This window comes from Cryptotermes secundus, unplaced genomic scaffold (genome assembly GCF_002891405.2).
Source record: "Cryptotermes secundus unplaced genomic scaffold, Csec_1.0 scaffold70, whole genome shotgun sequence".
Classification (NCBI taxonomy): Eukaryota; Metazoa; Arthropoda; class Insecta; order Blattodea; family Kalotermitidae; genus Cryptotermes; species Cryptotermes secundus.
The window spans coordinates 1997450-2022888 of NW_019734964.1; the positions used below are offsets into that span (position 1 = coordinate 1997450).

Genomic DNA, 25439 nt, shown 5'->3' on the forward strand with positions numbered 1-25439 from the left:
GAGTCTCGAACCTGAGACAATAAATTGTAGTAATGAGTCCCTGGGAACTCGGATCCGAGAATGACTGCGCTGGCGAGGGCCAAAAACAATTGTAAACGACATGTTACATAAGGACTATAACCGTAATTGTTCCGTTGGAAAATAAAATTACTGGTCGTGAGTCTCAAGGGGCTTTTCACAAAGATGAACTGATTGGCGGTAAACCGCCAGTCGTAAAGTAACTCTGACTCTGACAGTGGGAGCCAGGATAGCGCAGTCGGCAGAGCGACTGACTATGGGTTGGACGACCAAGGGGTCGGATTTCGGGTTCTGGTGGGGGCAAGAAATTTTACTTCTACGTGTCGTCCATGAATACTCATATCCAGTGGGTACCGTGGGCTGTTTCCCCAGTGGTAAAACGGCCGGGAACCTGACCACTCACCAACTAGTGCCGGGGTCAAAAAACGCGTGCCTATATATCCACTCCCCCATACACCTTCATAGCGTAGTGCTTAATTAGTTAAGCACTGAGACAACTTTACATTTTTACCATATTTCGAATGTCAGTATAAAGAAAATGTTTCTTGCTGTGTTATTATTTTTTAACTAAACAATGGGATTATTCACCATTGTAACCATCATATGCAGCTGTGCACAAATAAAATAAAACACGATTATTAGCAATTCGACATCTTTAATGTTAAGCACGAGATATCTCGTTGAAAAACGGTTTATTTTCTAGTGTCTGCAGATAGAAACCTCTGCTGCAGCTCTTACAAGAACCGAATGGCGTAGCATATTTCTTGACCGCGGAAGTTGCCATGGCGACGTACGTAAACGCAACAGGGCGTTGATTGCTTTCCTATAGAACTTCAGCACATAAATGATTAACTGCTGACTTTCTGACACCTCAGTCGCTTCGAAATAGCCGTATCCGTCCCGGGAATAAAACATCTGTCCATGCTAGACCACATACACTACGTGTGTACAGTGGAAATAACAGTTTAATTTCATATGTGCATATGTGTGTAGCGTGAGGTCTGCATCACAGGCGACTTCTAATTTACAATTTAACGAAAAGGGAATTTCGAGGCCTTCAGTTTTTCGTTTCTCTTATTCACTGCGTATGAGATCGTAACAAATTGATGTGCGAGACAGTGGGAGGCCCTGGTTTCATTTCCGTTTCCGGTTACGCCGTTAAATAGTTTTATTGTTGTTAAAGTGGGACGACACGTCTGTGGGTAGCAGTAAGATTGCGAGAAAGTGACTCTGCTGTTTTCCTTTGAACTCTACTTCTGCATTGTCAAGTTCGTAAATATGAAAATTCTGCAGTACAGGCTTACCGAGCAGGTTGCTATAGCGGTAACACTCTGAGAATTGTATTATGGAAGCACACCGTTCGAATCTCGGTCAAGACATCGAGTATTCTTACTGAAGTTTTTTCCGGTTATCCTTAGTCAGTCAACGCAAACTCTGGGATAGTACCTAGAACTCAGCTTGCTGCCTGCTTCATGCTAGTTTCTTCTTTACTTACCCTCCGACCCTGAAGATGGAGGCAGTATGTTCTCCGAAACGTTTGTTGACTTTCACTGGGCTATGCAGCGTTATAACCCAAAAGACAGAGCTCGTCCTAGCGATCGCTGTGAGAACGTAAAATCATACCATGGTGTATAGACCTGTTGCGAAGCAGTGACTCGGTAAACAGCGGTCATTGCTAGGTAACGGTGGAAACATACACGCACGCGACAATAGAAGTTGGTCCGCTCCGCGACATTTGCTATGCAACGGCGCGGTAAACACACCTTTACAACAATAAAGGGGCTGTGTTTCTCCGTGGCCCATGCCGGAGAGTTATCTTGAAAATGATTGGCGCTAGAGTTACAGTTGTGGGATAGCCGGACAGTAACAGCGTGAGTACAGAAGCTGAAGAATCTCCATTACTAATAGCTGTTACCAAGCAACGACTAGGGAAGACTATAAAAAGCTAGAGAAGACATAGCGTGTTATGATTTGTAAAATGTGGGAATCAGCGATAGCGTTACAGTTATGTGTAGTTACGACCTGTACGAGGCCAGGAAATCCAACTATCCAAAACCACGTCTAGTCACACATACTACGTGACAATACTGTACTAACCAGGCCGATATTTTTGCTTCCAATTAAGGATATAGATCTAATTCTTGGAAGCCTGGACTTCATCTAAATATTACGTAGGTACGTCAATAATTATCCGGTAGCTATAAATTTTATTTCAATACAAATAGAAAATTTACATTAACATCATTTTTCAACACAGTCCCCTTGCTTTTGAACGCACTTTGTCCATCGTTGCACAAGCTTCCTGATGCCATCAGAAAAGAAGGTTTTCGGCTGAGCAGCGAGCCACGCAAGCACCGCTTCATTCAGTTCTTGGTCCGAGGTGAATCGACGGCCCTTTAATGCCTCTTTGAGTGGACCAAACAAGTTGTAGCCAGAAGGGGCGAGATCAGGACTATACGGAGGATGAGCCATTACATCAAACTTGAGTATCCGGAGGGTTTCAGCAGTGTGAGCAGCAGTATGTGGACGGGCATTGTCGTGCAACAACACAAAACCTTTCAACAGTAGTCCTCGGCGTTTGCTTCGAACTGCAGGCTTTAGCCTGTCAGTAAGCATCTCACTGTAACAAGCACTGTTTATTGTTGTGCCCCTCTCCTGATAATGTTCCAGTACTGGGCCTTGTGAGTCCCAGAAAACTGTAAGCATCAGTTTTCCTGCGGATGGTTGGCTTTTGAACTTTTTTTCACTGGGCGATTGTCCAGTTTTTTGCTGACAGGAAGTGCGTTGCGCCAGGGCCAGTAAATGAACGCTGAGCCCAAAATGTCCAGTTTTTGGTGTTAAAGCACGTGGTACGCATGCTAACCACTATGGCGTCTAAGAAAATGACAGTCATTTGGCCATCACGGTTCTATTATACTATAAGCTGAAACACGCGACATACCTGTAGATGAGTCTAGCGAAAACCCCCATAGGAGCGCCAGCAGGGTGACATGCAGAGATTATACAAGGATCTGCCATGACAGGTGTTCACTCGGCTGATGATATTGCTTTTTTTTTTCACTTTACGATCCTCCAGTTTTATCAGTTCGCGTTCTTTACACAATGTGATTACATATAGGGCACGTCGTGTCCTTTAGATGTGCCCGCTTGGTACATCTCCGTAACCTCGGAACAAGTTTCGACTGCTTCTGGTAATACGATTCTTACCCAAATTTTGGCACTAGATGGAGGTGTCTGGTCAGATTCACCCCCCGTCTGCTTTATCCACGTGTAAAGATCCGCCGGTACACATTGGATAGGAGGCTAGGTGATCTCAAGAGTCGGTCTGGTCGCTGTGGCGTTGAGAAAAATCTCTTTCCTCTTCCGGGAATCGAACCCCGGCTATCCAGCCTGTAGCCCATCGCTATACCGACTGAGCTTTGTGGCACGAATGTAAATTTATTTTTGTATATGATCAGCAGGGCCCGGATTTTAATGACATGTCATCTTTTTTTCCTTGTATCCTATGCGATGCTCTTAAATATATAAATCTCGGATATGAGCTGCTGGTTACAGAAATGTAAACTTTATAGGTAATTTTTTGGTAAATTTTTGGACTTGAGGGTATTTCTTGTCATTTTTGGCCATTTTAGGGAATTTTTCTTCATATGTTTTCCGAAATGTGAATAACATGGAAGCGAAGTGTTCTCTCTTTTCTCCTTTAGGTCATTTTTCTCGATTTTTTCCGTCATTTTATAGGTCATTTTTTTAATATTTTCAGGTCATCAAAATCCGGGCCCTGCATATTACATTTTTGGGTCATATTTTAGGTCATTTTTTATTTTTTCGGTCATTTTATAGGTCATTTTTTAAATATTCTCAGGTCATAAAAATCCGGGCCCTGATGGTCAGTATATCCCATGGTTTTCATGAAGCACGAAGTCCAGTTTATCGCCTTTCTCAAGAACTCTTCATTCAAAACAATTGGTACATGACCTTAAAGTTTCATTTTAACTTTTTTCCTTCATATGGCAAACACGTTTTAACTCTTCGCTACACTGTGTAGTGCTGTTAGTTTAGCAGCAGCAGAGCATACGAATTTGTATCTGCAAGGAATGACTGTCCAGTTGCAGCGAGGTAACTTTTTTTTAAATAAAGTATTTTCGAAATACGTGCACTCCTTTCCTCTTTCATTCACACCAAATATGGGTGTCGTGAATAATTTGTCGGAATTTGATTCCAAGCAGGATAATTGATTTTTTTTTTCTATTATCATCTTGTTCCATAATGCAGGATAGACTTGTGGGAGCCACCCACATTGAATCAAGCACGGACCACGGCGGCTCCGCCGCCCATTGGTTCGTGCGTCGTTAGCGACATTGTATAAAGATGCGGACCTCCGACACGCTAGTCGTCAATCGCAGTCTCGAAACCATCCACTGCTACCAACGGCCCAGTAATCAGGTTTCCGTGGAAACGGATTTGTACGAAAATTTAACGGAACTATAGAAGCCGGTTATTCCTTTCCGGTCAGCGCCTAAGCTACTAGCATGGACCGACCGGAGGTCTAAACGATAAAACGAGAAGACAGTACAGAGCAGAGGAATTTCCATTGCCCGAAGCGCAACTTAGCAACGGCTAACGACGGCACAACAGACTGAAACATTGGGGATGTGTTTAGTTGTTGTAAAACCGAAATTAACGGCCGTGGAGATTCATTACGCTGACCACGCGACACCCTCTATCCGCTAAAGTTGACATTAACTTCGCCGAGAAGCGGCGGTCGCTCGGTCGGTATAGTCCGCTTGCGGACTACAGGCTACGGAGTTTAAGAAGCTCATCGATATATTCATTCTAGCAACAATACACATTCATTATAGGAGTTACCTACGTGGTTACCTCTCCAAGCATCGGCAGTCCCACAAGTGCGTTACTAACGAAGACACAGTAGATTGAAAAATGGGGTGGCTCCTACATGCTTAACTCAGATGACTTAATGTGATCTTAGTTGTGGACGGAATGGCATTGTAGCAGATATTTTCCCGTTATTCGGTTTTCCCTTCCTAATTATCTTTCCACCATTGCTCCATATTCAGTCTCACCGTCCTCTGAGGTACGGCAGCCCAAAACCGGACTTCGTACTATTGCAGTCTGGGTCCTTTGAGGCCTCGTCTCCTACCGGCTGATTGCGGAGTAAATAGGTTAGTTTCTAGCTCTGGTTGTGGATTGAACTAAAAGGCGAAGAAAATTACATATTACGAAGCTCGTTTAATTTTGTTCATTTCTTAGTTACCTCAGTGTAAACTATGTTTTCCTTACACAACGTCGTGGTTGAGTAATTAGCACGCCTATTTCGCCATTTTAGGGATGCTCGGGTTGAGACCTTGGCTGGAGGTCAGCAACCATGACAGTGTTTAATGGTTTACTTCGGTCCCTCCAAGGAAATTCCGGGGTATTGCCTAAAATCATGTTATAATCTTCTCCTTGCACGCCCTTTTCAATTCATTATTCTTTAATCATGTTAATCATTCATTGTTACATGATGTAACAGCAATGTAAGCGTCATAAAATAAAACGAGAAGTTCTGGGAAGAACTCAGGCACATTGCGACTGACGGCCAGTCATTAAGTCTTGCTGTCGAGCACCCTCCTGGGGCTCATGACCAGATATTTATTACTTTTCGATAGTTACGGCTTTGTTTTTTGTGGGCACCCTCTCTGACGAGAGGACGGGTCTGTCTTTTGTATATGCTGCTGGTCCTAGCCAGCGCAGTATTTTTCGGGTCCAAGTCCCCTGGGACTCGCGACCAAATTTGACTGTCTCAGATTTGAGACTTCCCTTTTCGCCACCTCCTACGACTCGCAGGGTCACGGTGGAGGTATTCGACCCGCCGCCACATCTACTTAAATTTTATACGACACGGACTGCATATAAAATATCTTGTCCAACAGTTCTTATATTGTTGCGTGTATGTTCATTGCTGCGGTAACGTTTTTACAGAGGTGTTGCCTAGCAGCTATGCGGGATACACAGGCACACAAACTGATGGGATTTATGAAGTACGCCGTTGAGATGTGCTCAGGTTCCATGATATACATACCAAATTTAATAAAGACTGGTTCGGGCATTCGAAGTTAATAACATGGGGATACACAGACACACTACATGGTGATCTCGGAAACTTATATTTTTTCTTCAAAATAATAGAAAATAAGCAGAAAGTAATACGAAATGCTTATAGTTTCTGGATATGTACCCAGTATACCCATTGCTGTTATCCAGAAAATTAACAATTAATATTAATTGTCCGAGACTTGGCTAATTTTTCGTCAGTGGCAGTTTGACGATGTATGCAAAATATATACGGGTTTCAGATTTTTCCCGTCCTGCTTCATTTCCTGGAAATCTAGTCCTGAGACTCTCTTTTGAGGAACATCCCTTTAGAAATATAGTGCCCAAAGGGAGAGACCATATTCCATTTACTAAATAATGCATCAGAAAGGAAGGCGTAGGGGAAAAATGAATACGTTCAGGTTTTTATGATTTACTAGCCACTTCTCTGCAGAGAAGAACTAAGCTTATGGAAATGAAGATTCAAAGAAAGGGGTGGGGGGATATATGAATTTAAAAAAGTAGAGAAATCTGAAGAATACATTTCGCCTAACTTGTTCCTAGAGGCCTTCATAGATGGCGATATCTTCATTTAATTATGGCTTTCCCCGCGGTTCAGTCTTGTACTCGTATTTATGAAGGGTGGCAGGGGGTGATGGCTCATGCTGATAAGATAGCGTGTCCGCGTAATCTCTCAACGTCTGCCTGGCAGGTGATTAGCCGGCGTCTGTTTCGCAGCCGACACCCCTACCTTATCTGAAGGATATTGAGGGATCCGATCCATTAGTCGCATTTCAGAAACTGGGGAAGTGATACCGATCTCGGATTCAGGAGGGTTTCATGGTATTGGAAGGAAAACAAAATTATATAATGCGGGAGACCACAGGGAAGACCAAGGCATAGGTGGGTGGAGAATATCAGAATGGATCTTAGAGAGACAGGATGGGATGTTATGGATTGGATAGATCTGGCTCAGGATAGGGACCAGTGGAGGGCTCTTGTGAACACGGTGATGAACCTTCGGGTTTCATAAAATGCTGGGAAATTCTTGAGTAGCTGCAGAATTGGCGGCTCCTCCAGAAGGGCTCAGCTCCATGATTAAGTAAGTAAGGAGCTTCGTCCTGTGATGGGTGGAAAATGTAGCACACAAGGCGGAAGCGAGAAACGCACCCGAAATTTTGACTCTAAACTTCATCGAAACAGAACACCTGGGAGTGTGTGGATGGTAGGATAACGCCTAGTTTCCTTTGATTCGACACGGACCGCATAGAAAACGAAGCGTCAAACAATTCTTCTGTTATTACATATGTATTCTCTGCAGCGGGAACGTGTTTACCGAGCCGTTGCCTAGCGACGATAAGGGGGATACACATAACAGACACACAAGGAAAGTGAGCTAACAGAGGAGGAACTGTTTGAGGTGGTGTTTTCTCTACAGTCCGACCCGAAATTGTATTAGGAACTGGCGGCGGATACCGATTGGAGGCGGGTCGAATACCTCCACCGTAGCCGTGCGAGTCGTAGGAGGCGACGAAAAGGTAACACGCTGCCTGGGGGTATAACTGGGTCACCCTTTTCCTGGGGGATATAAATACAAGGACCTGGCCCTCCAGCTTGGTGGAGTCTTGAGTTTGAGACAGTAAAATGTGGTCCTGAGTCTTGCGGAACTCGGACCCGAGAATGACTGCGCTGGCGAGGGCCAACAGCAATTGTAAACGACAGACCCATCCTCTTGTCAAAGAGGGTGTTACATAAGGGCTATAACCGCAAGTGTTCAGTTGAAACAAAGTACTGGTCGTGAGACTCAAGAGGCTTGGCGCCAAGACAGACTGATCTGCCGGAAACGTCCGGTCGTAAAGTGACTCCGACTCAACTCAAATCCTACTTAATGGAAAGGGGTTGCCTGTTGGTCTATGTATTTTTGGTGCAAGGAATCAAGTTTGAATCCTGGACTGCCCTGACTGAAATATCTCGTACGTGTTCTTAGTCCCGGAGACCGCGAAAGATACCAGGTCCGAGATCTAAATCAGGGACTTCCCAAATACGTGGCAGGATCGTTAACCAGTAGACGCCAAGTTTCAGTTTGTATTGTTATTATTTATGCTTTTCCAGCTGACCCTCATGTAAGAAAATCTGGTCACCATCGTTGCCGCCGTACCGACTGGTGTTTCGGATCCTTGCGATCATCATTTCGTCTCGTCACGCTGTTGTGAGTCACATCATCACTTGTGAACTAGGTGTGTCTTTGTCGCCGAAGCTTGGTCACGGCTAGGTATTTGTCTCGCTGGAAGTTTGCCGTGAGCGGATGCCCCCCCCCCCCACCCACACACACACACACACACACACACACACACACACAGCACAACTACCCACGGAACTCAACGAGCCTGAACCTTTTTTTCTTTACGCCGTGACCTTGTGGTATAGGAAGAAAACATTAAGCAAGCAGGGAAACCTTGGCTTCGGCAAACATTGACTGCTCGGCGTACTTAACATCCGTGAACGCTCTGTAGCTTTCGATCTCCCAGGTGTCGAACACTGAGTCTGTGTCTACATTAGCAGTTAACAGTTGTCACAAAATATGCAGAAATGTAAGCAGTAACCCTAAGAAAGTAAAGTTGTCCCTGTGCTTAATTAATTACCACGCCATTAAGACGTATGGGGGAGTGGAGATTCATCCTTGACCTCGTCACTAAATAAAGGTGAGTTGTCAGCGTCACGTTTGTGCCGCTTTGCCTTCTGGGAAGTAGCATTCGGTACCCATTGGATATGAAGCTGGGTGAGTCTATCTTGACCTGCTGGCAATTGAACCCCCGGCCGTACGGCCTATAGCCGTTGCCATGCGAAAGGGTAACAGGCCGTGGAGGCCCATAGGGTTGTGAGACGCCGAGGCTTCCACATATTCTAGACAATCGGCTCACAGATGGTAGTGAGGTTGTCAGCCTTACGTGCCGGCCGACCTTTACCCCAAGGAAGATTCCTGGTAGTCATTTCTGTTAGAGACTGAGTCTACCCTAGGGCCGAAGTGCAGCTGGAAGGATTAAGTCAATTGAAAAGTCCGATGACTACATCGGGAATCGAACCCGCGACCTTCGGCTTGTAGCATAGTGCCTCAACCAACTACGCTACCGCGTACACTCGTCGAATATTATTATAAGTAAATCAGTGGAGATGTCCTTCATGGAAAGGTTACAGTCGCTCAGCTGATGGAGAAAACCCGAAGGTATCTTATTGTTTTCATATATAAGATTTCACCGACCCTTATCCTGAGCTAGGTGAACCAAACTCACACCCCAGCATCTTATATTTTTTTAGATCCATTTTAATATTATCCTCCAAGCGTAATTCCAAGTGGTCAGTACAATTTCACTGGCACTAAAACCTTGAAAATTCAAAGCTCACATTTATATATATGGCATTCATATGGTTTTCATTCGTAGTCTTAACTCCGTGATTTTAGTCCGAAAGCGAACTATACCGACCGAGCGACCGCCGCTTGTAGACGAAGTTAGTACCAACTTTAGGGGATAGAGGGTGTCGCGTGGTTAGCGCAACGGATCCCCACGGCTGCTAATCTCGGATTTCTAGACCGGAGCCACTATTTCTTGAAATAGCTCAATTATCATCACGAGGCTGAGTAGACCCTGTCCCGACCCACTACTTCTCAGAAGAAAAGGCTGGTTGTTAGGTTTCTGAACAAAATTCTTTTTACAGGATGAGGTTGTTAGCGTCACGCCCAACCCCAGCCTGGAGGACCAGGGTATCTCTCTTACTCAGGACTCTACCCTTTGTCCTTTCCGGCATGCGTGACCCTACCGGCAGTTACACTACCGCCGGCATAGCTCTCCAGGTCACAGAGTCACGCAAGCCCCACCACCACGACAACGTGGAGACAACTTTGGGGGGAAACATTGGGAAAGTATGATAAAATAGATCACGACCAATTCCTTTCGCATATTTCCCACTCTGTAATTCACATTCGTTCAAGCATTCGATGCTGTGTAGTAGAAAACCATCATCACATAACCAAACAATCGGTCAACAGACAGTTTATAAAACAGTGCATTCTTCATTTCTATGTGTCTGGAAAGTTAATTTTGAACGAATTGCGGATTTCCCCGAAATTCGGTATGGCTACTGAAGATCTTATCGACGCTTCAAACTTCATCTGAATTCACATGTACAGGGCGAAACAGGTAAGGCAAGGCATAACGGCGGCTGAAGCCACTGGCCTGGCTTTCACTTGGGGAGACTGGGAAGATTTGAAGCTGGAACCTCCAGAACAGAACCCGTACATTATCACTACACGATCCTACCGGCTGTCTTGAAGTGTTTCATGGTAGTCTTCTGGCGAATGCAGTGCTAGCGCATGAAATTCTTTAATCCGACAATTCGACTGTGGTACTCGTTTAACTACTGATAAAAAGATTAAATAAACCGCAGATATGAAATGTGCGGGCATGCGGTAGCGTAGTTGGTTGACGCACTATGTTACAAGCCGGAAGGTCGCGAGTTCAAGTCCCGTTGACGTAACTTAATTTCTTCAATTGCCCTAATCCTACCGGCCGCACTGTGGCCCTGTTGTCGACTTAGCCTCTAACAGAAATGAGTACCAGGAATATTCTTGAAATGTTCTTGGGGGTAAAGGGCGGCCGGCGCGTAGGGCTGACAACCTTGCCGCCATCTATGAGCCGATTGTCTAGAAAATATGGGAACTTCGACGTCGCACAACTCTATGGGCCTCCACAGTCTGTTAACAGGGATAGCTTTACCTCCTACATTTTACCTTGCTAGGTATGAGCTATACACCATCCTGCTCGGTATGCCATTAGAATGTTTTTTAAGGAACCCGCCCTCTCCTTTTAGAGAGTGCTACGCGGAGCAGCTGTTCGTGGCATTGTGTGTGTAATGCATTTATCAGGGTGATTGCCCTGAAAACACACACTACATTCCTTCAAAATGTTGGTACCAACCTACCAGGCTACACTGTAGACTGTGCTGACATAGACCATTACGGCTACTTTCCACTTCCGTCCCTGCCTTACACTTCATACGGCACGACGCTGCTAATGAAACAATAATTTGTGATGCCACTTTTGCACTGCCCGAACTATGGGGATATCAACACAACGCCTGCGTCGTTGGACGAGGCGTATTTACTTTGCAGTGATGTCGGACAAGTTGCCTAACCAGTGCGGCTATGTATCTCCACTCAGTTCAGTATTGACTTATAACGGAATGATGCCTGAGTTCATTTTCGCATTAGCCCTCTTGGTTTCTACCAGGATACAAGTGTAATATGTTTTAATGTTGGTCGCCTCTCTCGAAGAGCCAATGCTCTCTCTCAGTACAGTTCCAAAATCCTGACCTGTGATCTCATGATTTCCGCGCGACTTCGCAGCCAAGTTGTGGAACAGTCTGTAGTGGGGTATACATCGCCTACATTTACCTGTTATCCTCTGCTTAACTAATTAAGCGCTACGCCATGAAGGCGTATGGGACAGTGGATGTATAGATCCACATTTTCTTGACCACGGCAACAGTTGGAGGTGAGTGGTCAGCTTCACACCCCGACCTCTTTACCTCCGGAGAAAGAGCCCCGGTACCCTTTGGATAGGAGGTTAGGTGGGCCCCAGAGCCAGTCTGGACGACGTGGAGAAGAGAAAATTCTTGACGCCACCGGGACTGGAACTCCGAGCCCTCGGTCGTCCAGCCCGTAGCCAGTCGCTATACCGACTGCGCTATCCCGGCTCCGTTGATTGTGAAACCTAGAGACGGATTGCGACCTACCCTGCAAGTTTTCAAATTGATTTCATTGTTGTTCGCATCGGTGTAGGGTAGGAGCCGGGATAGCGTAGTCGGTATAGCGACTGGCTATGGGCTGGACAACCGAGGGGTCGGAGTTCTAGTCCCGGTAGGGTCAAGAATTTTCTCTTCTCCACGTCTTCCGGACCGGCTCTGGGGCCCACTCAACCTCCTTTCCAATAAATACCGTAGTGTGAAGCTGACCACTGACCTCCACCTAGTGCCGAAGTCAAGAAAATGTGGATCTATACATCCACTTCCCCATACGCCTTCACGGTGTGATACTTAATTAGTTAAGCATAGGAACAACTTTACCTTTTCATCGGTGTATTGTAGGAGACAGGATTGCTCAGTCAGTATAGTGACTTTTGCTCAGGATTTGACGACTGGAATTCGTTTTCTTCCTTTACCACCACGTCCAGACGGGCTCTCGATCCTACCCTGTTCAGTGGGTACGGGGGCTCACTGACCACTAACTTTTAGCCAGTGCTAATGTTAGGAATAAGAGTTATACTTTCACTTCCCCATGCGTCTTCGTGGCGCAGTGCTTAATAAAGTATAAATAGGACTTTATATTTACCTTTGATAGCAGCCCAGCTTCCGCATCCATCTTTTTTTTTTATTTCATTTCCTAGTCCCCCCCCCCATTTCTCTCACCTCGGTCTGCCTGATGATTCATACAAGTATGTTCATAGTCCCGAGCAGAATAGGAACCCGAGAGTTCAAGTCATGGTGTCTGTTGTGTAGAAGCCCGAAAATGTTAATGTTTAACAGCAATAAGAAGGAAAGTGGAGGCTGTGCTGTTTCTATTACGAGCCGTGATATACCCTTATTGTTCATCCTGTCATATTGCAGTTGGCGAAATAAGAAGAATTTAAATCGTCACAGAATCTTTATAGAAACAAACAGAATAAATTGGAGTCGAAATGAGATGGTGACCTGATCATTCATACCGACGCCTTAGGCTGGGACCACATGAGCGCACAAAGTACGTCCGTTGCAACGAACGTACTTTATGACGGACGTTGATGAGGACACCACACAGTTGCAGAATGCGGTGCGTAGTTTTTTGTCTGCAATGGAGCCAGAAGAAAGCATACCATTCGCCTCTCTTGTTTATTTCTACAATGGACGTCACGACCTTCGTTACAACGGACGCATTTTATGCGCTGGTGTGGCCCCAGCCTCATTCTGATACAGGGGGCGTTGTAGGGCTGTGTCCGGGACCACGCTTTAGCGTTAAGGCACGGAAAATTGTTTGAAATAGGGGACAGATGAACAGACACGAAATCTGAGACCATATTTACTGCAGATGTGTTGGAATTTTATTTTATTAGTGAGCTGTTTTTCTTGCTTCAACCATTGTTAGGATGATCGAATAAAGGCGGATGAGTGAGACATGTAACACGCATGGGTAGACAAGAAATGCACACAGAATTTTAGTTCTGAAATTCTAAAGGATGAGAACATTTCGAAGCCCTGAGGACGGGTGGAAATACGTTCTCGTATGCTAGGAAGTGAACCTTCGGCTTCGATAGTAGGCAGAGGAATTCCTGACCGACTGAATGAGTTCGATTCTCACAGAAGTGATTTTTCTCTTCTCCTCAGCGTCCATATCGACTCGGGCTTACCCAGCCTCCCTTCCGTTGGGTCTTTGGGGGGGGGGAGATAAAGCGGCCGAGGTGTGGTCAATCATCTCAATCTAGTTCCGAAGTGAAAATCGGTGGAGCTATACATCCACTTCCCCATACGTCTTCATGGAATGGTGATAAATTCATTAATCACAGGATCAACTTTACCTTTACCTTACGGGGTTCGATTTCTGGTACTGGCAGGGATATTTTTTCCTTCGCCACTGAGTCCAAATATGTTCTGGTTCCTACCAGTGACAGAGCAGAATGTACGTTACAAATGCTACATCGGTTTTTGTGTACAGTTGGCGCAAAATGATAGTTGATTTCATGGTAACGCGCTCTTCATCTGTGCTGATGTGTGCTCTCGAGTTTCCTGTGGACTGTACGGAACTTGTATGCAAGGCCGCGCCCTAGCTCAAGCGGTTAGTCGCTGGCTTCCCGATCCCGGGTCTGGTCAAGTGGGATTTGTGGCGGACAAAGTGGCGCTGGCACAAGTTTTCTCCGAGTACTTCGGTTTCCCCTGCCAATCTTCATTCCACCAATTGCTCCACAATCACCCTCACCTATCATCTAGGGCTGGTACGATACAATAGTCCAGAAGTGGCCGCAGTACAAGGGACTTAGTCCCACCCCACTAGCATTTAAAAAAAACGTGTATACTAGCGTTTCTAATAAAATTTCTCGGAGGAATAACAAAATGGGAACTAAGTACTGGTTACACTTCTGTATCTTTGTCATCACGGTCTGGCAGAGAGAACAGTGGACCCCGTACCCGCCCACGACCCGCAGTTTGTGCGTGGGAGCGTTCTCACGCGCAGCATAGAACAATGTACTCCATTAATCCTTCTTCTTGTATTACCAGTGAGACTTGTATCCTGTGTACACTAATTGCATAGGCATCCTACGGCTGGGTTGCCTTCAACAAGTGCTTCTTTATGTGCATACCTGCAGCGTGAACAAGTTGGTTCTAGGCCTTTTATTAGTACAGGTCAACCAGCTTCCATATCCGGTTTGATTCTTGTGGTACATCGATATATCAACTGTAAAAGTTTTGTAGTGTCTGATGTAATGTGAGTGTAATGGTTCATCCTAATTGTTTGATTGATTCGTAGAATATTCTGTAATCTCTCGGAGTTGCAGCGCTTTCCCAAATGAGAAATTCTGCGTGTGTTCTGTATTATACACATATCTGATTTACTGATACACAGTACAGTGTCGATACGGGATGACCAATGACCGATAAATTGGAAATTGTTTGTAAGGAAGTGGTCATGGCCTAATTGAGGCACTATCTCGGAATTTACCTGGAGGGACTGAGGAAAACAACAGAAAGTTTTAGTCAGGACAGCCGGAGCGATAGGTCTAGCTGCAGTGTATGCATTTGCCTCGAGTGTCAAGCGATTTGAGACTCGCTCTTTGTAATGGGTCCCTTCAGATAACTTTCCCCATGCCAGAAAATGGCAACAACCAGTTTCCGAAATGTAGCCTAGGACATAAAGGTAAAGTTGTCCCTTTGCTTAATCGATTAAGCAACATGCCATGAAGACATGCGGGAGTTGAGGCACAGCTTGACCGTTCATGACCTCTGCACTAGATTGAGGTATGGTCAGCTTCACGCCTTGGCCGCTTTACTCCCTGGGAAGGGACAACTATTGTATAGGATGCTGGGAGGGCCTCAGAGCCGGTCTGGACAGTGTGGAAGCAGAAATTTTTATCTGCCTGGAATCGAACTTCGGCCGTCGAGTTACGCCAGCTGCAAGGCATCTTCGTTAAAAACATTTGGAAATGGACTGAGGCTTCTTATTCTGCAGCAACATGAATAAGGACGTTAACAGGCAGCCGCTGTACACCGGAAGCCTCCACAGTTGTCTTAATAACTGATCGATGCAATCACATCTGTGTTAACGATATAAATGTGAGGTTTATGTTGAAGAGGTCATGAGCTGAGGAGACGATAATGAATTGTGAGTAGATAAGAGTTTTTAAAGAGGTGGTTGTGATTCCTTAAACCGCCTCTGTGGTCCAGTGGTCAGAGTTTCTCGCTACCGATCCAGAGGTCTGGGTTCGATTCCCGGCGCTACCAGATTCTTTCTGAGAAGTAGTGGGTCTGGAACGGGATAATGAGGATAATTGAGGAGCTATTTCAAGGAAATAGCGGCTTCGGTCTAGAACCGAGATTAACGGCCGTGGGTATCCGTTGCACTGACCACGTGACACCTCTGCCCGCTAAAGTTGGCACTAACTTCGCTGACAAGCGGCGGTCGCTTGGTCGTTATAGTTCACCTGCGGACTAAAACCACGGAGTGTGTTGATTATGATTCCTTTACTGCCACAACATTCACCTGTATGTAGTGAGGAGACATACCAAGAAACCCGACAGAATAGCTGTTAATCCGGACGAGATACAAACCTGGTACCTTCCGATTATAAGAATACAACGCTAACGGCTAGACTAACCTCGTTTGTTGGGATTCGATCTAGAAACCTTTAAAATTAGTGTCAGACACGTTAGCGTATAACTTATGTCTCTTGTCGGTCCAACATCCTGTGTATTATTAATAGACGAATGTTATAGGACTCACTTTTGACATGCTTCCGGTGAATGTAGATGCGAGACTTGGCAGAGCACAGAGATCTCTTCTGGTGTAAGGTACGAGTATGTTCCCAAACGGCATCGTCAGAATAACATTCGAACAGCCGAGAGATTTCAGCTGAACATACGCTCCCATATCGGGGCTCCACTCACTATTTTCTTTTTCAGTGGCTCTTCCAGCCCATTCACGGTCCTGGCCTCTTATTCAGTTCCCTAATCTTTTTTGCACTGACGGTAGGACTCCTTGGACGAGTGATCAGCCCGTCGCAAGGCCGCTACCTAAATATAGGATAACACAAACACAGAATAAACGCATACACACACCAAACATCCATGTCCTGAGTTGGATTCAAACCCACGATCCCAGCGTCCGAGCGAGCGAAGACAGTTTTTGTCTTAGACCGCGCGGCCACTGTGACCGGCCCCCATTGACTATACAAGGGATATATCTACACTAATATATTTATACGTCATTAGTGACGTCTTAATAAGTAATTATACAGCGGTTAAGGTTTCGCAACCTTCCGAGCAGAGTTCACGCCAACTACGAATTTTCTTCTTTGCTTTCACTCACACGCCATCCGTTCGTTTTATTAAGTGGGGCCTGTCTACTCCATTTCTGATGTATATGCATGCAGATACCTTACATACAGGGTGTAACTAAAAGGTGCGGACAGATTTTGTGCAAGAGTTCCACATACAAAAACAAGAAAAAATGTCCATATCAACATATGCCCGAAAACTTTTAATTTATTAGTTACAGCTGAAAGAGTACATTTGTAATAAGCGCTCAAAATGCCCTCCATGAGATTCAATCCACGCCTCGACACATCTCACCATGGACCGCAGCATCCGTTCAAAGATGCCGGGGTAAAAGCAAAATAAAGCTATCCCTGTACCAGGCCGTGAAGGCCCATAGGGTTGTGAGACGTCGAGGGTCCCACACTATCTAGATAATCGGCTCAAAGATGGCGGATAGTCTGACAAGCATCCACAGTGCGATGGTGAAGTGCCTCTTCTTTGTCAATAGGAGCTGCAAATCTGGCGCGGAGCGTGGAAGCCATGCCGTGGGTCCTCCTGTATCTATCCGTCGGGCATGACGGGTGTTACTGAGGAACATCTCGCACAGCGCGACTAAAATATGTCGGAGCACCATCATGCATGTACCACTTTCGTGCTCTGCCTGCCAGTAGGACACCTTCCAGTAGTAGCTCTGGCAGGTCGTGTAAGAGGAAACCTCGGCAGTGGTAGCCTGTAAACTGGCGAGGCAAAACTTGCGGGCCTGCCAAACAATCACCAATTCTTGCCCACACATTAAAGCTGAACTGCTGCTGATGTCCAAACAGTATTCTTTTAGCTATAACTCACAAATTTAATGTTTCCGGGCAGATGTTGATGTGAACATTTTTTCTTGTTTTGGTGTGTGGAGCTCGTGACCACAGTTTGCCCTCACCTTTTCAGTTGCACTCTGTATACAAACATTATTTCTCTTACATACATACATACGTACGTGAATGAGGCTACAAGGTTCTTAGATACCCTGTAGCCCCACGCAGAACATCGATGAGAACTGTGTCGGCTGCTACACGTGTTACCATCCGTTTTGTTTCTTGCCACACTTTGTTCCAGTTCGGTTTCCTAAAACTGCGGCGCTTCCGTATAAGCCCTGAACACGCGGCACCCAAGTTCGTTGGCATTTCAGTTCCTTTGTATTGTAATCTCTGTGCCAGTAACAGAACTCTGAGCGTTCGTGCAAGATTGGCCTAAGGATCACCAGTCCTATGCGCAATACATGTGGATACAGACACTGTTCTGTACCCTCAAGAGGCAGTCCTTATTCGGTAAGCTTTAAGGAAACGCCCCATATAATGTTACAGCCTGTCTAAAACGGAACCGCAATGAGAATAAAACCTGTCTTTATCTATCTCTTTATCCTATCTTTATCCTATCTCTTTTAGGATCTATTTTAATATTACCCACCCACATACGTCGTCTTCGTAGTGATCTCTTTCCGTCTGGCTTTCCCACCGATATCCTTTTTGTATNTCCAACATTTTATAGAACCCGGGGGTTCATTACCGTGTTCACAAGAGCCCTATCCTGAACCAGATCGATACAGTCCATACCACCCCATCCTATCTCTTTTAGGATCTATTTTAATATTACCCACCCACATACGTCGTCTTCGTAGTGATCTCTTTCCGTCTGGCTTTCCCACCGATATCCTTTTTGTATTCCTCTTCGCCACATTCGTGCTACATGCCCTGCCCATGTCATCCACCTCAACTGGATACTTTACAAGTTATGAAGTTCCTCATTATGACATTAACTCCTACCAAATGAAAGTTGCGGAGTGAGGAAATTGGGTAGTAGGAGAAACACATTTAAAGAAAAATATTCTTTTTCTTTATTTATTTATGCTTAACAACCGTGTCACTAATTGAGACTACATAGCGTGGAATAATTTGGATGGAAAGGATGCGGAAGGAAGCGGTCGTGGCCCATTTTAAGGTACCATTCCGGTTTTTGCCTGGAGGGATTGAGGAAAATTACAAAAAAAAACTTAGGATAGGTGTCCTGGCCGGTATTCGAATCGGACACCTCCCGAATTCAAACCAGAAGCTTCACTGCATGAACCTACCTTTACCTAAACCATCTCTTCCATAGCCCTGAGAACATTGAGTGAAAACCAATCTAAAATCGCCCCTCCATTAAATGAAAACTGTCAAATGCCGGAACAGAGAAAAACAGGCGTTTACAAGGAAATATCCAATGGCCTCTTGAATGTTTTTTTTAAGAATTTATGTGAGGAATAGTATTTCTGTTAGGCCCTGTAAATGGAACATAATTAGCCGATCTGTCGACAGAGTTGTGTAGATACTGTAATGGGCTGCTGGAAAAGAGAAGCAACTAAATTTAAAATTTTACTTGCACGCATAGGCTAGGAACACACGCAGCGACATCGGTCGTACGACGTCCGTACGGTTCATGTCGCATCAAGTAGTAGAAAGTGTAGTCTTAGCTTTCATACGTGAGGACATGCGACATCTACCGTACGGCAGTCGGAGAGCAAAGAAATGTATTTGATGGCTCTAGTGTGAAAAGAAGGTCGTACGGCAAAAAAAAATCGTACGACATTTTTCCGTACGACCAATGTCGCTGCTTGTTCCTAGCCATATAGCATGAATTTATGCTCTCTAATTTGTATCGTAAATAAATTACGTACTTTTAGATGTTAGTGGTTTTATCAGAAACGGAAAAATATAGGCTTAGTGGCCCACTCAGGATTCCGTAATAAGCAGGTTTACTACATGCTTCTTTTTATTCTTCCTCTTCTTCTAATTGACTCCTTGCCGTGCGGAGGTGGAAGCCATTGCAGAACAAGCACAAGCATGCCCACGCATGCCTGCTCAGTAGCGTGTTGGTCATTTCCATTTGTTACACAAGTCGCCATTCTACAAACATCCGCAAGATGTTGCAGTTCTATAATCTTTGACGCATTGCATGTCTGCAGACTGAACTGGCAGGTGCGTGTGAAGGTCTGCAAATACTTTCTCTTGTTCTCTTACGTTCCTAAGTTTGTGTTCGTGTACGTTCTTGCAGATGCAAATCTATTGTTGCAAAGCCGATCACGCTGCATCACAGTCGGGAATGTTTTTCGTTGTATTTCAGTAAAATCGCTATATTAAAAGGTAAAAGTAAGTAAAGGTATCCCTGTAACATGCCTTGAAGGCCCATAGGGTTGTGAGACGTCGGGTCTCCCACATTTTCTAGACAGTCGGCTAATAGATGGCGGCAGGTTTGTCAGCCCTACATGCCGGCCGCCCTTTACCCCCAAGAATATACTAAGAATATTCCTGGTATTAATTTCTGTTAGAGGCTGAGTCGACCCCAGGGCCGTAGCGCGGCTGGAAGGATTGGTCAATTGGAAAAAAAAAAAATCGAATGACCTCATCGGGACTTGAACCCGCGATCTTCCGGCTTGTAGCATAGTGCCTCAACCAACTACGCTACCGCGTGCCGTTTCTTATAAATACTATAGTTTATGATGAGTTCTGTATAATATACCGTGTGTGATTAGCAGTTTATGAGAAACAAGTACAAAGTTTCATGTTAATTAGAGGTACTACTAAACTGATACGAAGGCCGCGCTATAGCTCAAGCGGTTAGTCGCTGGCGTCCCACCGCGGCGGCCCGGGTTCGATCCCGAGGTCTGGTCAAGTGGGAGTTGTGGTGTACAAAGTGGCGCTGGGGCGGATTTTCTCCGAGTACTTCGGTTTCCCCTGCCAATCTTCATTCCACCAAATTCTCCATCATAATCACACGGGGCAGGTACAGTAGGCCAATCAGTGGCCGCCGTGACGAGTGGACCCAGCTGGACTGCACCCCCCACTAAGCGAAAAAAAAAAACTGATAAGAACCGAAGTCAGGTCTGCCAACAGATTGTGATGTAGACACGCAATATCACATGCAGTGGAAATCCGCTCGGTAATGTCACAGATTTATGCGTTGAGTCTCTTATTTAGTTTGTTATTATTTCATATGACGTTAACCTCATTAGTTTAATCGCCAAGAAAACATTAAACGGAGTTCAGAAGTGATTGAACTCTTTGTTATGTGATTTGCTACGCTCGAAAGACAACATGTTAACTCTCCAGACTAATGATATAGCTAGTGTTTATTAGGCCATCAGGCTATATATTGTGACATTTAATCAACAGAAATTACAAAATTTTGTTTCGGTCAGGCCCAAATCAAGTTTGTTATTCTCCAATTTATCTTACAAAAACTGGATCGAATTAATTTGGTCAGAAAAGATATTTCTGTGTCGTCTCGTTTTCTTTTGGCAAAGGAAGTGGGTAGAGGGGGGAAGGTTAAGTCGTAATTTCTCTCTTTCTAATTTCGGTTTTGTTTCTTATCGTGAGCTTGTTTATGTCGTTGTGATAATTGTTTGTCAATTTGGCTCTTTTTAATTAAGGAATTCAGTTCGGTATTTGAAACGCTGCCATGATTACGGGCTTGCCTTTTGCTTTCTGGGACGGGAAAAAGGTTATTGACATCCATGTCAGGAAGTTGTAACTGATAGCAGAAAACGGGTTGATGCCCTTTTTACGCTTTCATTTACAACTTAAACCATTACTGTCTGCAGTTTTGTACTGTTCATTGCAAATAAAGCGACCGTCTTCCTGGGATAGTGTTACCAAACCGCAGAAGCTCTGAAGAAGATATTTCCTGTGGCCGCATTTAAAAGTTAGAATCATGTTCTGTGGCAAGGTGGCTTAAAGCATTTTTTTTTTCATTTAAAACAGCCCCTGTAAAGACGACTGTTATTGATTTACAGTATAAATCAACGAATAAGGAAAGTGTGATATCCTTAGTTTACAGCATCTTACAAAATGGAGCGAGCTCATTGAACAAACTTCCACAGCGACCCGAAGCTCTTCGTGACTTTGTTACGGTTCCTGTTTTTCAAGAAATGAAAGTGAACGGTTGCGCAGACTCACAAACGCGCACAAAAATATCCATTGAATTTACAGAAGGGTCTGAAGAAAATTCTATCCAGTGGATACAGGGACTCACCCCCAGGGGCATGAAGGTGGCCACTCAACTCAATCTTAGTTCCTGGGGTGAGAGTGATGGTGCTACACTTCCAATTCCCGAAACGTCGTCATGACGTGATGCTCAACTCTTTCAGAGTCAGAGTCACGTTACGACCCACGGTCAGCCGGCCAGTCACATTTTGTGTGAAGCCCCATCTGGGGTCCAAGACCAGATTCGTGTTACTGTCAGACAGTTGCGGTTTTGTCGATGTGGGGGCGCCCACTCTGACGAGAGGACGGGTCTGTCATTGTCAGCTGTAAATGGTGTCTCTATTTACAGTTTTACGTGTCGGCATTCTGCAGTCATTTGTCAAGAACCTGGTTTCTTGTAGATAACAATTTTTTACAGTTTTGTATGTATGTCTGTTATATATGTATGTACAATATATAGAAGGTCTCTATCAGTCGAGGCTTAACCCTTTGTTTCTTCTGAATAATATATATGAATTCAGTCCGTACCTCACCGGAAACACATTATGTCTCCGCTGCAAAGATTAGCCTCTTAATGCTGGGGAAACAAATATTATTTATTGGGAGAACCATACGAAACACAGACACACTCTGTGGGCAGAATGCAGAATTTTAGTATGTTAAAGCAGATTGTATACATAGTAACCACTGGGCTTTAAAATGTTAATTAAGCGTAGGGAACGTTTTACCTTTTATCAAAGAAAAATCGTCCGGAGATTGGGAAAGGTCTTTAGCAAACATCTCTCTTATTAGGCATGAGAATGGCTCATTGCTGCACTGGAAATGACTAGCGACCACAAGTGACCACGGTTGCCGCGCCTGATAATCACAGCTCTCGACAATGCCATTAATTAACTCTCAGAAGCCTGAAATCGATTAAAAAATTTAGGAATTTAGTTGCTGTCGCGCAGAAGCCCACTGTGTCTCCATTGCTATGAACAGTCGGTTAGTGCTGCTTGCAGAAGTAATAGCTGTTTATTCTGAGAATCGTACGAGGTACATACTTCGTAAATTCCATGGGCGAAATGCAGGGAGTAAAAGGCTTAACTCTCTGTATAGCCTTGAGGAGAAAATGTCTGTAATCTTTCCTTCACTGCTTTTTGTTTTAAATATCATATATTAGTATTGTCACGTGTATCACAGTGACTAAAACGCGGGTTCGGATTGGTAATTGGATTTATTAACAACCTACAGGTTGTAACTACAATTAATTATTGCACCAGTGTTTTAAGGGCTTATAACGCCGACACTATAACAGTCTCACTCAATCACTCACTCCAAATAGTACACGTAAATAATATCTTCTAATCGCACGTTAACTCTTCACAGGCCGACTTCAAGTTCTTTTGCAACTACGAACTTCCCATGGCTATGTCCTTGCTTGCTTGCTTGCTTGTTCGCGTGCTTCTGCCGCTGTTGTTCACTCGTAAATGCCCTGAACTGACTTCGCATCAAAGTCACATTGCGACTGACTCAGTCAGCAAATATTGGTGTCGAGCCCCATATAGGACTCTTGACCAATTACTTATTACCGATTGACAGTTACGGTCTTGTTTTTGTGGGGCACCCTCTCTGACAAGAGGACGGGTCTGTCTATTGTATATGCTGCTGGTCCTTGCCAGCACTGTATTCCTCGAGTCAGAGTCCACTGGGACTCGCGACCATATTCTACTGTCTCAAATTTGAGACTTCCTTTTTCGTCGCCTCCTACGACTCGCAGGGTAACGGTGGAGGTATTCGACCCCGCCTCCACACGTGTATGGCTTCGCATCTGAATTCACTTCTCTTATAAGCACTCTGCACAGACACTACGGAAAACACCTATTATTGTAAACGTGTTTGCACTTCCGTTGCTTAGAAACGGATTGTCAAAGTCAAAGTCACATTGCGACTGACGGTCAGTCAGTCAGTCAGTCAGTCAGTCAGTCAGTCAGTCAGTCAGTCAGTAAGACTTGGTGTCGAGCCCCATTTGGGGCTCATGACCAGATATTAATTATTACCGTTTGACAGTTACGGTCTTGTTTCTGTGGGGCGCCCTCTCCGTCCTATAACACCGTTGTTCTACCGTTGCTTGCCGCGGACTACATAGAAAACAGGCTGCTATATTGTTGCGTAACCTAGCAACGGACTGTTTATCAAGACTTTTTCTTCGCGGTAACTCGTTTACCAACACGTCGCCTAGCAATGGGTGTACAAGTAACAGATATAATTGTCCTTTACTGAAAACCTTGTTGAGAGATGGCAAACACTACAGAAATTAACATAAGAAGGACCAGTGCTTCCAACCGACATATCTCGCTCATGCTGCGGAAAGCCCCGACCAACAGCGCCGCCATACAGAATCGGTAGATTCGCCAGTGAAAGAAACTATCGAGAGCCTATCACCAGATACCGAGCGGGTTGTCTCAGCCGACTTGCATTCGGGAGGTACCCGGTCTGAATATCAGCCGAGAAACCGGTTATCATGAAGTTTAGTTCTCCCCAGGGGTTTGCAAAATATGGCCCTCGAAACAGTTCACTCTGGACGGTGGTGAGGGTGGTATATTAATATAATAATGTAAACTTGTCCCTGTGCTTAACTAATTAAGCAAGGATGGCGCATGGGGAGGTGGATGTATAGCTCCACATTTTCTTGACCTCGGCACTAGTTGGAGGTGAGTGATCAGTTTCACGCCCCTGCCGCTTTATCCCCAGGGAAAGCCCCCGGTACCCATTCGATAGGAGGTTGGGTGGACCCCAGAGACGGTCTGGACGACGTGGAGAAGAGAAAATTCTTGACCCTACCGGGACTTGAACTCCGACTCTTGCCCATAGCCAGTCGCTATACCGACTGCGCTATCCCGAATAATAATAATTGGTCAGGACACATCTTGAAGCAGATACAAACGTAACACATAATTTATTCTCAGTTTTTTCCCCTCCAGAAACTCTTATGTGGTAAACCTAGGCTCGCTGACTGAATGATTTGTTGTGTGGCGTGAAAATAAAATAATTCAATTATTTATGTATCTACGTGCTTATTCAACAGCCCAATAACGTAAGCACGAGCAAAGAGAGAGAACAGACACTAAGACAGATAACGAAACACGACAACGTGTATCATTTAGGCAGTAAAATTCAATTAGTACAATCACGCCAACCATTATACAGTAAGAAGATATATATACAAATCTTGAATACAATTAATATTTTCTTAATAATTAAGACGTGCCGTTACAGAATGGGATTAAGAGAAACCGCTTTGATTCCGGTTACATGAGCTTCTGCAGCTGGAGCACATCCAGCAGAGGAACAGCTTCTGCTTGAAGAGCAGGGATCGGACATAAAATTCTCTGATACACCGAACAGGAATTCTGTGACCAGCACTTCCCAAAATTTAGAGCCAAAGTAGATAACGTAGCACTACATACGTAGTAATAAGATAACAATAACACGAGTTTTCATATATTTTTATTTTCGTTTATAGTACAGAGAGACTGACGATCTAAAAGGGTATAAATTATGAAATCGTAACTTTTTGGGATCCCTAGTTCATGCTGTTTGCTTTCACTCTGCCTACCACAGGGCAGTATGAGACAGACCAGTGGGATCGCCCGCGTCTGTGGTCTAGTGGTCAGACTTCCTGCCTACAGATCCAGAGGTCCCGGGTTCGATTCCCGACGCTACAAGATTTTCTGAGAAGTGGTGGGTATGGAACGTGGTCCACTCAGCCTCGTGAGGATAGTAGAG

The 25439-nt window shown here is 44.8% G+C and overlaps 1 protein-coding gene across 8 annotated transcripts in view; it reads left to right on the plus strand.

The window, feature by feature from the left end:
• LOC111868990 (rap1 GTPase-activating protein 1) overlaps window positions 1-25439 on the plus strand; it is a 639633-nt gene that overhangs the window by 583023 nt on the left and 31171 nt on the right. The gene's annotated exons all lie outside the window — the stretch shown is intronic.